The sequence below is a fragment of the Anas acuta genome, chromosome 2 (genome assembly GCF_963932015.1).
Source record: "Anas acuta chromosome 2, bAnaAcu1.1, whole genome shotgun sequence".
Taxonomy (NCBI): Eukaryota; Metazoa; Chordata; class Aves; order Anseriformes; family Anatidae; genus Anas; species Anas acuta.
The window spans coordinates 139,351,698-139,367,389 of NC_088980.1; the positions used below are offsets into that span (position 1 = coordinate 139,351,698).

Genomic DNA, 15,692 nt, shown 5'->3' on the forward strand with positions numbered 1-15,692 from the left:
GTACACTATTTCCTATGTTTACATTTAAAAAGTGTTGCTCAATTGAAGCCTTTCCCTGTAAATATCACTTGTCTAGGGGAGGGAGCAGTGTGGTAGTCTTCACAGGAAATGATACAAAGTACTGGGCCACCACTGCACTATCACTCTGGTTTGAAATGCGAATTTAAAAATGTAAAAGAAAGACAACAATAAAATAACACAGAAGGTTTGATAAGATGAACTTATAAATCTCTATTTAAAAGATATTGTTTTAAAAGGATAAAACTTTATCATATTTTCAGTCTTTGCAAGGGGATTAAACAGCACATCTGGGATTATTACGTTTGATTTCACTCATAATTCACCAAGCAGGAATGCAAAGTCTGCAGTGCTTGCTGATCTCAGAGAAGATTACATGTTATAAGGACTATCTGTGCAATGTTTTGGTCAGTGCAGCTGGATCCCTCCTTCTGTGCTGACAACACGCAAGCCACGAGTCAGGTACCACCCACAGCCTCTTAGAAAACCTCACTGGCTGGAGGTCTGACTCAGCACGCTGGGTCCACAGCTGCTACCACTTGAGTGGAAATCCATCTGGGATTTAAATTGTCGAGGGCTTCCATCTCTCTGTTTCTCTTTCCCAGCAGTGGCTGTAGGTTTCTGTCCCTTGATGACATGATCTTCAGAGGCTTCTCCGGCTCTATCAGGATGATGCAAAACAATGCCATACCTCTTCTGGGGTGGTGCATGTGAGTGATGCATCTGCTTAATATGGGACTGCTGCCAGCCTGCTGGGTAGGTAGAGTCTTTGGTTACCTGCCTTTGGTTATCTGGTTACCTACACACTTTAACAAATACCTCTGAGAAATTGAGACACATTTGCAAAAACAACAGTTACACAGATTTTCCAATGATAGTGATCGCAGTACTGCATGGCAAAATGCAGTATGATTCTGAGACACTAAAGGCTTAATACAATTACATTTTCTTTGTATATTATCACTTAACTTTTCCAGGTATCAGTGAACAAGTCTTTTCAGATTCCAAGATAACAGTATTAGTTACTGTTATTGACATGATAAACTTAGCAAAAATTGTTCTCTCAATTTTGATTAAAAAGTAGTGGTAGGTGAACAGAACTCTCATCCCTTCATTGGTTATGATCTCAGTATAAATTCAGCCTATTGACTCCAATTAGGGGTTTGAGATTTCTTGGGAACAGATGACATATTTATAACTCAATATGTTTGTCTCATCCATCTGTTCTCTCTTGGCAGGTTGTAAAATATTAGGGCACATACTGCCTTGTCTTTCTGTGTGCTGAACAGAATGGGGTGGGAATGGTTTCCTGCTCTAATTGGTATTTAGGTTTTTCCATTGTGTGAAACCTACATAATAGTAATCCACGTATGGCTTTTCAACCTTCTGTAAACATATTTATTTCCATCCTCATCAAGACTCACCTCATCAGTAGAGAAAGACCACAAGCACTTTTGCAGATTAGAGCAGTATCAGACATGAAGTATTGGAACCTCTAAAAACTGGCAGTTTCCAAAACCATGCAGTTTTAAAGATGCATGGTAGTTCAGAACCTGATTGGTCATGAAATACATTTAGTGATAATGACTTCCTCAAGTAAGTCAATTAATGGATAAAGAAATTGTTAAATTTGCACAGATAGTTCTAATCACAAACTCAATCACTACAGGAATAGCCCTCAGAACAAAAAATGTATCTTTTTTTTCATCAAACTTGTTTCATAGTGTAATATATGTCACTTTTAACTGCTATAGCTAATGTAGGCCCATTAGACCCCACTACTGCATTTATTGTTGTTATTATTTATAATTCTCCATTTATGAAGTTTATTTTACCAACTGCAGTTATGTGGAAAATACAGGAGGTGTGGACCTTCTGAAGTTTAAAAGCAAAGCTGAGGGAATAACAAAGTTGTAGAATATGCTGTAAATGCTGCTCCAGTTGGAAAGACTGAGAAGGCTCACAAAGCGCTACAGGTTTTATGGAAATCAAATAAAAGATTAAAATATGTACTAACAGTCCTAGCAAAGATTATTAAGGTGTCAAGGGATGATATTGTTGACAAGGCATCAGGCCAAGCAATATTTGTCCAAAGCCGATAAGGATAGAGGGGTTAGAAATTAGAGGACCTTAAGCAGATATATTTTACATTTTTGATTAGTACAAGCAAGATCTCCAAGGACTGGGCCATGGTTAGCATAACCCCGTTATCAAAAAAGCAGCCCATGGATTTACTTAGAAATTATATGTCAGTGGCTTTAGCCTCATACGGGACAAAACTGTTTCAAGAGATCAAATAGAGATACCCTTGGAAAAATCGACAGCCTGAGAACAGCCACATGTTCTCAGGAAGTGGAGATCATGCCTTAGCTGGTTGGAATTCTTGGTGGATATTATTACTGCAGAGGTGCAGGGTGATTTGCTAGAGTAGCAAAAATAAATAAAGAATTTTCACTGTGGTTATTCAGGTATTTTGATTATATAAACATCTTGGATTTTTAAATCGATTTGGAAGACTTATTTTCTTCAAGAAAAGGTAAGACCACTAAATTAAATTAGAAGTGTTTCTTAGATTCTTAGGATTTCTAAATCACTACCAGGCTTAAGCCCTGCATTTAGGATTCATAGAATTGTGGAGGATTGAACACTGTGAAAAATAAATAAAAGTGAAGAAGACTGTGAAGAATTTTTTTCCCCTTGCAGTATTAAAACAAAGAACATTGCAAAAGTAACAGGAAGCAAAAAGAAAAAGTACTTTAAAACATTTTAGAGTTTCTCTAAACTGTATCCTGTCACCTGCAAGATCAAGCAGAGCAGCAGGAGGATAGTACAGTTCAGCTGAGTAAATAGAGGAGCATTAGTTTGGTTAACTTATTTTGTAAACATGAACAATGTTAAGTACAAGTTAAGAAAAGCTTACCAATGCTTTTGGGTAAGTAGGTTGGACATTAGAATCACCTGGAGATTAATGGTTTTGTTTTGGTTTTAGCGCATCCCCTGCTGATCTACTGGGATCAAGTGATTTCTTGCTTCCTTGTTAACTGCTGGTGGTGAAATATATTCAGGTATTTTCTTGGAGAAGTGAGTTGTTAGATGATCACACAGGGAGGAGCTGTTGTAAGAGAGTAGTGAGGTTATGGCTTCAAGAGTAACTTCTTCAGTAACAGTAAGCCGTGCAACTTGGATGATGGTTGAGATTTCATTATCACTACAAAATAGGTTAGACAGAAGAGTTAGCAAAATGAAAAAAATTTATATGAAAACTTTTCAATAGAACTTAAGAAAAGAGCTTTAACCATCTAATCAGATCAAATCATTTTATGAGTGACATAGCATCACAATAAATTGAAGTAATAACAGGATCTTCAAATGAACATATTCCAAATTACCCTAAAAAGTTCAAAAGGTCTTCAGGGAGGGAAAATGCTGGAGATTGTCATTCAAGGAGTGACAAATACATGTAACAGGAAGGTTTTAACCTGCAAATTCTAGTATTTCAGATTTGAAATGGCCAAATATAAAAAGCAATAGTATCTAGTATATTTATGTTATACTTTCACAGTGAAGTGTTTACTTATGACAGAAAATTAGGGTGGATATCTTCAGTTAAAGAAAATAGAATCTCACTTTTCCTTTAAATATATATGTAAAATTGTGCTATAAAACACAAGAGAAGGGAAGATTTAAGAGGACAAATAATTTTACTTCTTTAACTGCAATAAGGAGATCTACTTCTTGATTAATCCCTTCCCTCTCTCCCAGTTTTTTCAGGTTTCTTTGAAATAAATGTCTCTTACACATCTCTTGTCCAAATGGGTACTGGTCAATCATGAAAAATCAAGGGACTGAGAGGTGAGGATCATTAAGGATCATTTCTTCTCTCTTCTTTATGGCACAGACTGTGTTCAGTGTATGCCAGTTATAGCAAACTTGAACAGCATGTTTTTGGCAAAGGCATTGGCTAAATGCAACAACTGTTGTTGAAGTTTTCCTGTTCAGCATTGTGTTTAATCTCTGTCACTGTGAAATCTTAGCAAGGTCCACTGTCTCTAGGGAAGCCACAATATCTAGGGGTGCACTCATATGTTCAAGAGCTATTTTGCTAAGTTTTAGAACTGAAATTGTGACTGCTAATGATTCTTATTTTTGTGATTGAGTCATTGAAATGTTCCCCAGATTTTTGATTTAACACTAAACATCTTTTTTTTGGCCTTGGATATATTGAAACAGTTAAGCTTGTGGATGTTAGTCCAGATGGAATTGAAACCAGATTTCTGAGGCAAGGAGTCTAAAGTAACAAATTATTGACATATTTAATTACTTCCACCACAGTATAAAATATTGGACAAATAAGTAATATAAATTCACAGCTTAGCTAGCTTTTGGAACAAAGGGAGGCCATGAATACTTTATGGTCAAACACGATATCTAATCACTCAACTAGCAGTACTTTGCTTAAAACTGCAGATGTAATTTTTTTTATTTTATTTTTAGATTAAATTTTATATTACAGTGTTGGTTGTTTTGTGTTTTGTGTGTTTTTTTTTAATATTATTTTTCTTTTGATGATCAAAATTTGGATGATTTCTTTTGTTATATGAATTATCTCTTATTACAGTCTGACATCTATTGTTATGGGGTGGAAATCTACAGAAAACTTGGCTTAAGTTATGCTGCTGTAATGGCTTAATTGTTATTTAGAACAGAAAATGGCAATGTTGATAGATCAAAGTCTTCTCAAAACTAAAATGAATTCCTCGGATACTCCAGAGGTTTGTATCCACATTGGATCATATTATCTACAATTCTTACAATAATCATTTTATGTCTGTCTATAAACATAGAGCAGATGCAGGTTTCCCCTTTTCTTAATGCCCTTATGTATCCAACATCAGGAGGGGCTGGCTTAGTCAGTTTGCATAACTTTCTGCATCTAGCAGATAGCATACTGCTTTTTTAACCCATTCAAGAGCTGGTCTTTTGTTTGGTAAAAGCTGGTGAGAAATTCAGTGCATTGTCCAGACAATACAGAACACCAGAACTTTGTTCTGCAGAGTGGATCTCCTTTTTCCTTTGAATTAAGGGACAGTATGTTATGGCATAACTCTTTCCCTAGTTACGACAAATTTCATTTCCATGTGGGCTGCTCAATTAAAGGTGTGTTTGGAATCAGGTTTAGAGGCAATAGCCAAAGGGGATGTGCAGCAAGAAAGGCTTGTTGCACCAGCTAGAACTGGGAGAGGATTCCTGCTACTTTTTTTTTTAATTATTATTATTTTTTTTTAATTTTATTTTTTCCAGGCTATCTTCTTGAGAGCTGCAGGATGCAGAATAGGAAATTGACTACATTCTTGTGGCTTACACAAATTGTAATTGCTCTCAAATCATGCATTATTTTTGAAGAGGCTCAAGGAAAACAGTGTTTCTCCTTTGTGTGTTAATGAAGAAGATACACAACCAAAAACATTTTTCCATAAAATTCTGTATTTGGTACTTGATCACAGTAAGGAATATTTCCTCTGCTTGGTTTATCACCTGTAGCTTTATGTGACTATGTCTCCAGCAGATTTGTCTCAGTTATGCATGAGCTACAGAGGTACAGAAATAAGAATGCACTTGAAAGTCTATATCATGCCCTTATGTTAGTTAACTTATAGAGGGAAGAGGCAGGAAATGCAATTTTTCCCACATTTTTCTTCAGAAAGCCAATAATTATTGTCTCCCATTTATATTTAATTGTTGATTTCCTTAGTGAAATTGGAGGTGGAAACTCAATAAAAAGTTTTCAACCATAACACCAATATATGTGAATCTTTTGTTGGAAACCCAAATACTTCATTCTGAGGTTTTAAGTGAAACCACAAATAGTTCTAAAAAGAAATCCCTCTGCCCTGAATATTTCTGCTTAATGGCAAATCTTCGGTGGAAATCCTTGTTCAGGATAAATAAAATAGCATTTAGTTTTTTTGGTTGATCCATTTTCTAGTTTATTTTTTTATTTTTTTGGTTGTTCCATTTTCTGAAGCAGCTCATATCACATAATTTACTTTTAAAAAAAACAAACGGGAACTTTATGAACAAAATCTAGAATATGTGTCAGATATTTATACAAAATAATTTATATGGTAGTATATTTAATGATATCATAGAAATTTCATAGGCAGTTGGTCAAGCCCTATGCAGTATGAAAATATACATTGCCGCAAAATAAATACTTTTTAGAAAGCTAATCAGTGAAATTTATTAACATTCCAAATATTAAACACCATTCAAACTAAACAAAAATTCAGGTACCATAACTCAGAATAAAGGATGAGAAGGAATATTCTTAAAAACTTGGTATAAAGCTACATTTCTACACACACAAAAATCTGGGTTCTGCACCATACTCTTCTTCACATAAATTAATTACTACAGTGACAAATTACTAAAAATGGAGAAAAAAAAAGGCATATAATAAAATACAGCCATAGAAAATGAAACAGAACTTTGCAGATATGAGTTCTGACACTCAGGAATCAAAGGAAAGTAATTGTTTCATTTTATTTGAGAGATTTTATTTATCTATTTATTTATTAAGGATTCAAGACAAAAATTACATTTATTCAGCTAGGGGATGAACAGCTAGGGAAAGCTGTTAAAAATAATTGCAACTAGAGTTATTTTGCACTGTCTCCTGAGAGATAGCTTAGATATACTGCCACATATATTTTCTGTACACAGAGACATGCATGGGAAATACGTTTGCATGTATGAGACTGCTGCCTGAATATGGTATTAGTTATTGTAGGCCACCCACTACAACACCGCATTGAAGTAACTCTTCACCACCAGCAATGATTCAGTTAACCTTTGATTAAACATAGGAATTTAAACTATGAAAAGGTCTGAAACCTGACACAGTCCTTTGACACCATGGTGTCTGTCATTAAAGATAACCCTGCATTAGGTACTGATTTCTGAAAATAGAATTAAACTACCTTGGTTTTCAGTCTTAACCCTCCACATTACCAATGTAACCCTGCTGTGTTAGGAGTCTTCCTGAATTACTGGTTCTCCTTTTAAGCCTGTGTGGGAAGCACAGGGGCCAGTGAGCACAAACCGGGAAACCAGTCACCAGCAAATGAAATGACTGCCTGGGTCAAAGTGATCAATGGACCACAGAAGAAGGAAAAATAATAACAATAATAAAAAAAAAAAAAGACATCAAAATAGACAGGCAGACATTACTTTGCTTTTTTTTTTTTTTTTTTTCCCTTCCTCATCAGATCATCACCAACAGGCAGCACCACCTCTGCCTAATCTTCTCACTGTGGAGATTGTGTTCTGTCTTGTGTTCCTGGTAGGTAAGGCCTCTTTGTGAGCTTTGTACATTTTTATTCCGTTTTAACCACTACATTTTGTTCCCTTCTTTCTCTACGCTGTTTATCCAAGTTGCTGAGAAAACCTCAGTGGGAGTCTCCTGATATTTCCTCAACCTGCTGTTCTTTTCCTCTGTGCTTTGTTTTAAACACTGGCAAGCAGTGACATGGTTTCATTTTGCAGTGGTTATGTCTCACCTGGATATACAAAAGAAAATAGAGATGTCAGAGAAGCACAACTCAGAAGCAGGTTTCCACTGGAAAGTAATGTGGGGGGGATCCAAAGTTCGTTGCCTATGAAATAAGAGAAAGTCTTTGGATTTACACCATTTTTGAGAAATTGCCCATTATTTTTTTGAGTAGGTCATTTGCTACAACTGAGCTGGAATAAACTGGATCTTGGCTGGGAATAGCCCAGCGACTGAATGTGCTGCAGAGACAGCTTTCACACCCCTAATCACCAGCAACACCGTCGAGGAGCATTACCCCATGACAAAACTGATTTTGGAAGTACAGTAATCATCTGGTCTGAGCAAAGCAAAAACTGGCCGACTGCAGATGAGTTCTCTAAACATGAGAACTGACCAGACTCTACAGGGGACAACACCCTCCCTAGCTTTCTCCAAGTCATGCCTATGAACCTGGATGCTGGAATTCCCACCAGCCTTTCAGCCTTTCCAAGCCATTGGCAAATAGTTACTAACTTTTAGAAAGAAAGACCTTCTTTTACCCCAGCAGAAGGCCATTGTCAGCCCATACTTTTTTGACAGTGCACACAGGAGTTTCATATCCTTCAACTACTCATAATAAACAACAACAAAAAAAGCTTTTTTTTTTTTTTTTTTTTTTTTGTCCATGATGTATGGGCACAGGCCCCATAATAGACAGCTTGGTCTTTGAAAAGTCTTCAAGTGGCACCTACTTCACTTTGTTCCAAGTGGCTGTAATGCAGCTGCAGTTTCCTCAAATTAAAGCCCATCTTGCATGTCTCTCTGTAGCTGAATTTCTAGTTCTTCTTTGCAGGTATCATGTGAAGAAACAGCCCAAAATTAGCAGAATGATTAGCTTCAATGGGACTGTTGAAAGTTTCTTTCTGAAGGGAGCTGTTTCTGGATCGTGCCCACATTAGCTTTTACACATGCATTTACAATAGGAAAAAAAGTAATAATAAATAAAAAAAGACAATCTAAAGAAGCTTCAGTTTAAAGCTGAATGTAACAAGGAAAGACGGCAGGGGTTGACATGACTCCCTCAGGGATATCGCCTTTATGGAAGGAGGAAGGTGCAATCTTACCCTTGTCAGTGAAGCTTATTTCACAGGACTGAAAAGGGCATTGCATTTTGGCAGGGTCTTGCTGGCTGAGTATTAGTGATGTTTATTGTGTAATCATCGTTTCTGATAACAATGTGCAGAGCACTAAATGGAGATAAATACTTTGGGATGCATTGAGTAACCTGATATTTCCTTGTGGAATACCAAGTTTATCCCATCAATGACACTAATCTCATAATTCACTTACTGAGCACTAAAGATTTCTTTTACAAATTAGATCTGTTTGATAATCCACTCAACGTTTTGACATACTTAGTATGTTGTTGTTCATACTCCTTCCTGGATAACAGTTTAATATGGTGATTTGTAGATGACAGCAGGGGAGTCAGAAGGACGGATACTTGAGCTGAGTTTCCCCACGTCAGTTCCACGACAGTTCCATGCAGGAACCTGGTGAACATCAAAAGCCTAGTTTTCCTTGCCTTGCAATTTTTTGTAAAACCCTCATTGAGTGTTATTTCTGACAAACAGTGCAGAAAGAAATAATACCAATTAGCCTTTCTTGACTATATTTTAGTGGAAAAAAAATATTATTTTAATTACATTTTGTTCTGGGTTAAAAACCCCAAATTCAGAATCCATTTTGATAGACACTGAACCTGAACCAAAGTGCTAGGAGATAAGGACATCAAGAGACAGTGTTAAAACCTGTGTTTTAAGTGTATGGCCTTAGTATGGATAGGGTATGAATAATTTAGTCTCTGTTGAAGTAGCTTCTTGGCTGTCAATGCAGCCACAAATGTTAGTTCCCTAAAATGGGTTTACATTGACTTAATTACCTAAATTCCCCTGCCCGTGGTAGGAATTTAGACACTAATCCCACAATTATAGATCTCCAGCTAACTTCTGCCTGAACTGCACCCAAAGTTTTCATTCTGTGAATGGCCCAGAGAGTAGGCTTGTTGTACATTAGGCCATTCATTTTCTCTTATTCATTAGGTGTGAGATGCACTGAAAGTGCTGGTTCCCAGATACACTCTTAAAAGGGTAGACAGCTGGCAAATTTCCCATTTAAGAAATCTGTAGCAGTTTTGGTCTCTCTACACCAATGTAGCATTAGGATTTTTTATAAGGCAACAATCTGACACAGAGAACTATGTCCTCAAAACATTTCAGTGTCTAACTTGTCTAAAGGGGAAATGTCTAAACAGACAAAAGCATGTAAAATCATTCTGCTGATTTGGACCCCTTTAGATTAGTGATCCTGAAAACAGTTGTTTGAGTTAGTGCGGGATGTGGAGGCTGAACTCCTTCATGGCAAGAGATTCTTCTGACCAGAAGATGAAAAGTGGAAAGAAGGATAGTAGTCTCGTTTTCACCCTGGGGCCCCAAGCTTCCAGATTGCATGCAGAGCTGACAAGAAGTCCCATGGCCCAGCTACAGGGAAAAATGGTTCTTCAGCCATAAAGCCTCCATTCAAAACAACACTCCTTTTGGCACATGCTTTATAAGCCTGTTTTAGAGACAAGATGCTCAGACTGAAACCTGCACTATGCATGTAACAGCACTGGGTCCTCCCTGCTGTACAACAGGAACTGTGCAAACCTGGATGTGGAGCTGGAGCAGCTCCTGAGCAGCCACGAGCACATTGGTTTTCATATGTGGTGCTTGTGGCCTGCTGATGAAGAAGTGGCTTCCAGTTTTGTTTCATCTGTGCTCTTTTTGTCCTTTCAGAGCTGCAAAATTCACGCTTTTGAAACTCAAAGTGGACAAAAGGGTGCAAACAACTGGATTTCTCCGGCTTTCTAAGTATTGATTTACTTCTGGTTTCTGTAAGAAAATGACATGGAGTCCTAATATCTAAGGTTATCTGTGGCCTTCTGACCTGTGAATGGTAACCTCAGTGCGACTCTGGTTCGAACACTAGAAAGTGAAAGGTCAGAGAAACAAGATAGCTTATGTAGGGTAACAGGATTAGCAGTTTGGGCTGCTCTGGAGAAATTAATTTGAACCATCTTATGGCAAATATTACTCAGGTGCACTTAACAGAAAAAAAGGATTGTTGAACTCTTGAAAAGACAGTGGTCTTGTATCGCTAAGTATGATTCCAGAGTAAATAAAAGTACAAAATGAACTGATGATTTGGAGAGTTAAAACATAATATTATAAGGATATATTTTAATTTCCTGATGACTATCCCTCAAAAGTCAAAAGCCCTATTGCCATGTGATTTTTGTACCATACAATAAAACCAGTGTGCGAAAGAGTAATTAAAGACCTTCAGCCCATTATGCATAAGTTGGAAAAATTTAGGCTGGAAGAACAAACTGAAATCTTGCATTTAAAACTCCTTTTTGTCTTGAAGACCATTTTAATATGGTTATGAAATATAATTTAATTCCATTCTTGAAGTATGGTTTTCATTTTATTTTTCAGCTTCTTTAGGCTTCCTGATGTGTGCTCCATATACTTATATATGGTAGAGTCAGATTTTGGTAAACACAAGGCTTTTTACAACGGTTTTGTGTGATCCTCTTTTTTCCATTACCTGTATTTTTGCTCTGTAAATATCACTACTTTCTTTAGGGAACTTTTGCACTGCTACAAAACCAATGTACTTTTAACCCATTTGGGATAAACTGAAAGCAGTGGGAGTTCAGTACTTTTAAAACCAAAAGCATATACCTGAATATATACTTAACTTTAAACATCCATGCTGGATGTCCTAACCATTTTTGTTATTATTACTATATTTTTTTTTTCTTTTTCAGATCTTTCTTTACATGTTTACTTGATTCTAACAATGAAATTAACTTTGGAAAACCTTCCTTCTGAACCATAGATGGCAGCAGACAGCAGAAACTTCAGAAATAAGGGCTCCTCTGCATTTATGAGTACACTGTGCTGGCAAGATAGCTTGCTTTGTTGTAGGATGGGTTCTCTATCACTCTCTCCCCACACTCCAAGGCTATTTTAAGTATATCTTTTAACATTTAGGTTATACTTCATTGTATTGAGAATAAACGCTTTTATTTATTTTATTTTTTTTCTTTTCTTTGTGCTTACATGTGCAAAATATTAACCTGAATATGTTAGCATTTCCATATAACTCTCCTTTGATTTCCTGCCCTGTCCATTGACTTGCAGCAGTATCATTTAATCTACTTTAGGCAGTTTTGCTGATCTGGGCTGTGGGCTGTGGGGATTCTCATAGTATCCTGAAAGAAAATCTGGGAAATGCTGGTGTTGTGGATTTCCACAAGTCTCACAATGGAAAAGATATAGTGACAAGCTCCTGACTAAGCTTCTGTTAATAAACCTATAGCCCCAGTCACAGAGATAAATTTTCCATCTTTTCATTTTATCCTGTTGGGAACTCAAAAATACTTGTACTTACAAGGCTATTTTTAATACACAAAGTCCAACGTATTTATTATTGTCTTTTCCCATGGCCTTTAAAACTTCAAACAAACTCCAGAGCTTTAGTAACACACTTCAAGCGAGTGAGCGTATTGGTCTTCTGCAAGTGAAACTAGACATCTACGTGCTTATGTGTCTATCTCCTCTTGTGGAAAACCCAGCATTTAGTGCAATAGCCTTTGGATAATTAGGCTGTACTTAAAAAATTGTGACATTTACCTTGTATCATCTTCGGCTTGTGACCAGGCAGTCTAAAAGGCAGCACCTCCACTCCACAGGGGCTGCTTTACTGCACAGCCTGCGGTTGTGCAGAGGCAGCACCTTGTGGAAAAGTGCTGTCACTGGGCCATGCTCTTCTCCAGTCTTGGGACAGGAACCTTTTCTAAGTGAAGTGGGTAAGAGGAAAACTGAGGGGCTGGAGGACTCCCCACTAGAGATACAGATAGCTCTGATGTGCCTTCCAGCCAGAAAAAAATTGGGCAGCTGCTAGTCATTGGGAAGTGATTGGAAAGGATTTACAGGACTAAGGATCTATGCCCATATGGGTCCAAGGAGTTCATTGATATTGATATTAATATTGATATTGATATTTCATAGAATCATAGAATCATAGAATATCCTGAGTTGGAAGGGACCCTTAAGGATCATCAAGTCCAACTCTTGACACTGCACAGGTCTACCCAAACGTTCAGACCATGTGATTAAGTGCACAGTCCAATCTCTTCTTAAATTCAGACAGGCTCGGTGCAGTGACCACTTCCCTGGGGAGCCTGTTCCAGTGTGCAACCACCCTCTCTGTGAAGAACCCCCTCCTGATGTCAAGCCTAAATTTCCCCTGCCTCAGCTTAACCCCGTTCCCGCGGGTCCTGTCACTGGTGTTAATGGAGAAAAGGTCTCCTGCCTCTCGACACCCCCTTACGAGGAAGTTGTAGACTGCGATGAGGTCTCCCCTCAGCCTCCTCTTCTCCAGGCTGAACAGACCCAGTGCCCTCAGCCGTTCCTCGTACGTCTTCCCCTCCAGGCCTTTCACCATCTTCGTAGCCCTCCTCTGGACACTCTCCAACAGTTTCATGTCCTTTTTATACTGTGGTGCCCAGAACTGCACACAGTACTCGAGGTGAGGCCTCACCAGCGCAGAGTAGAGCGGGACAATCACCTCCCTCGACCTACTAGCGATGCCGTGCTTGATGCACCCCAGGACATGGTTGGCCCTCCTGGCTGCCAGGGCACACTGCTGGCTCATATTCAACTTGCTGTCTACCATGACCCCCAGATCCCTCTCTTCTAGGCTGCTCTCCAGCGTCTCATCGCCCAGTCTGTACGTGCAGCCAGTGTTTCCCCGTCCCAGGTGCAGGACCTGGCACTTGCTCTTATTGAACTTCATGTGGTTGGTGATCGCCCAGCTCTCCAACCTATCCAGATCCCTCTGCAAGGCCTTTCCACCCTCAACAGAGTCCACAACTCCTCCAAGTTTGGTGTCATCAGCAAACTTGCTCAAAATACCTTCTATTCCTACATCCAGATCGTTTATAAAAATATTGAAAAGTACCGGTCCTAAAATGGAGCCTTGAGGGACCCCACTGGTGACCGCCCGCCAGCCTGACGCAGCCATTTGTCTATGTCTATGTTTATTTATTTTTATTTTTATTTATTTTTCACTAGAGAGACAGATTCCCTGAAAGGACTGAAAGAAACCATTCAGAAAGGACAGCAATGATGACTTGCTGTGTGAAACTTGCTATGCATGAAGGCAGAGCAGAATTCTGGAGACAAGAACTACTGCATGAGTCCAGATGAAGAATTTTGTTCTTTCTTCAGAACAAAAGCATGAAATGAAATTTTCAAAGAGAGTTTAAATAATCATATGTGGTGGATAAAAGATGAACTCTAAAGCAGAAGCTTTGAAATGAATAAACAAATAAATAAATAAATACAAATTAAAGGTTTGCTTCAAAAGAACAACAAGTAAAACATATATCCAGGAGTTCAGTTCCATTATTCAGAAGAAAATAAACCAGTGGTTCAACACTGTAGCTGAATGAGGTCAGGTCTGAGTCTTAGTTTCCTTAGTTTCCTTGAGAGCAGACAATGATTCTGAATATAAGCATGAGAGGGCTGCAAAAGGATGAAGATCCACATCTTTTAGTGGAAGAATAAATATTATCCAAACCTGATTTATCTACTGGTGGATTCTTGTCTCATGCTAAAAGCATGAGCTGTTTCTCAGACAGCATATTAGCAAAAATTCCTGCAAGAATGCGTTGCTTTTTAAGTCTTGCTTTAGACTTTACCACATGTCAATATATCTCCATTGCACTGTAAATATTAAATAAAAACAAGAAATTAAATTGCCACACTGTTCCTTTTAGGCTTTAGAAAATTAATTGGATATTAATTCTCCTCTAATAATTTATTTATTTATTCTTTTTTTTTTTTCTAGCTCCCAGAGGCAGAGACACCCTATAGTTTAGTCAGGTGTCATATACATTGGCATTATTATTCATGATTTTTCAACCAGAGAAAAATGCATGTGACAATGTTTGGGAAGCTATTCTGCATGAAAATACATTTTTTTGTCATCACATGTACTACTATTTTTTAATGCTATTGTACTTTTACTATAATACTCATGATATAAGGTATGTCTGTTTTTCTTTTCTTTCCTGTTTTTTTTTTTTTTTTTTTTTTTTATCCTGCCATACCTTTCCATCCTTTTTTTTTTTTTCTTTTCCTTGAACTACCTAGAATAAAATATTACACTCATTAATTTATTTCATGTTTGCTTGACATTCATCTTCCTACAGATTCCCCTTTCTAATTTTACCTCATTTTCCTCCTTTTCCTGTGCATTCATCTTTGTTATTTCTCCATATTCTTTCTGTCAAACTGACTTCCTTCTTTTGCTGGCCTTGCACTCAGCTTCCTAATTCCCTTTCTATTCTTTGCTGTATAACCACTTTTTCACTCTTCAGTTCTTTCTTACCTGTCTTTGCACCAAGAATCTCCGATTTCCTTTTTCTTGCTTCAGAGTGTCTTCCTTCCTTTTTCTACCAGGCTGAATGAAGCAGATGCCTATGAGTTATTTTCTCTTCTGGGAACTTATTTGGGCTTCTAGAGGTGTGACCTGGCAAAGCATCCACTTTCTGTTTCAGTAGAAAGAATCATAGAATCATAGTGTTTCTCTCCCTGTCTGGAGGTTCCTCGACCAGGGTGCACTAGAGATTACATTAGTTTCCTCTGTTTTCATGTGTGTCTGTTTTCCCCTCCACAGTCTTGCAGAGAAAATGAGTGTCAAGAAGGGCTTCTATTCCATGGGTTTGGCAGGGACTGACCTTGTGAACCCCATAGTTCATGTTCTGGTTGTGACTCAGTGCATCCACAGGTCCTTTGTTTTTGGCTGAATATGGCACTTCCATTCCTGTGACTAAAATGAGGCAAAGGGACACTACCAAAACACAGGACTAGGTCTTCATGTGGCTTTTTTTTTTTTTTTTTGGTCATATTTACAGTGCATATCAATTTTTTAATTGAAGACACCGATTTGAAAAAAAATCACAGGCTATTTTTATAGTAATAACATTTGTTCTTGACAGAAATTTTAGACAGTGGAAGAATAAAGG

General features: G+C 37.7%; 1 long non-coding RNA gene across 2 annotated transcripts; it reads left to right on the top strand.

Annotated features, from left to right (window-relative positions):
• The first annotated feature begins 627 nt into the window (after positions 1–627).
• On the top strand, positions 628–5,903 carry LOC137851837 (uncharacterized). Of its 2 annotated transcripts, XR_011093518.1 has the most exons (4): positions 628–774; positions 3,008–3,083; positions 3,781–3,870; positions 5,320–5,903. It is a non-coding gene; the product is annotated as an uncharacterized lncRNA (long non-coding RNA). The 2 variants fall into 2 exon arrangements; XR_011093519.1 differs by lacking the exon at positions 3,008–3,083 and having other exon boundaries at positions 5,320–5,900.
• Positions 5,904–15,692: the final 9,789 nt, after the last annotated feature.